The following is a 316-nucleotide window of genomic DNA, read 5'->3' as shown; positions in this document are numbered from 1 at the left end:
CCAGCCCTGCGGCGCTGAGCAAGCCTTTCGCAGTTTGGCTTCCGAGTACCGGTCAGGACAAGCCTCTGCGAGGGGAGAGAGGGAGAGAAAAGGAAAGACGAGTTAGCCAATTCTCATTTTCCATCGATTCCTCCTCCCCCCCCACACACACCGCTTTGCCCAACCTTCTATCTGATCACATGTTCTCTGAGCATGTGTGGAATGCTTTGCTCTCATTATTAGGGTCGGTAAACAATTCCTGGACCGCTCTAACTAGGCAGCTGGACGGGGGGCAAGATGCTTGAAGGTCCCTTTGGCCTTCGCCCAAACGCCCTTA

This window comes from Protobothrops mucrosquamatus, unplaced genomic scaffold (genome assembly GCF_001527695.2).
Source record: "Protobothrops mucrosquamatus isolate PMUCROS unplaced genomic scaffold, P.Mucros_1.0 scaffold_11, whole genome shotgun sequence".
Taxonomy (NCBI): domain Eukaryota; kingdom Metazoa; phylum Chordata; class Lepidosauria; order Squamata; family Viperidae; genus Protobothrops; species Protobothrops mucrosquamatus.
Note: the sequence above shows the minus strand (reverse complement) of the source record.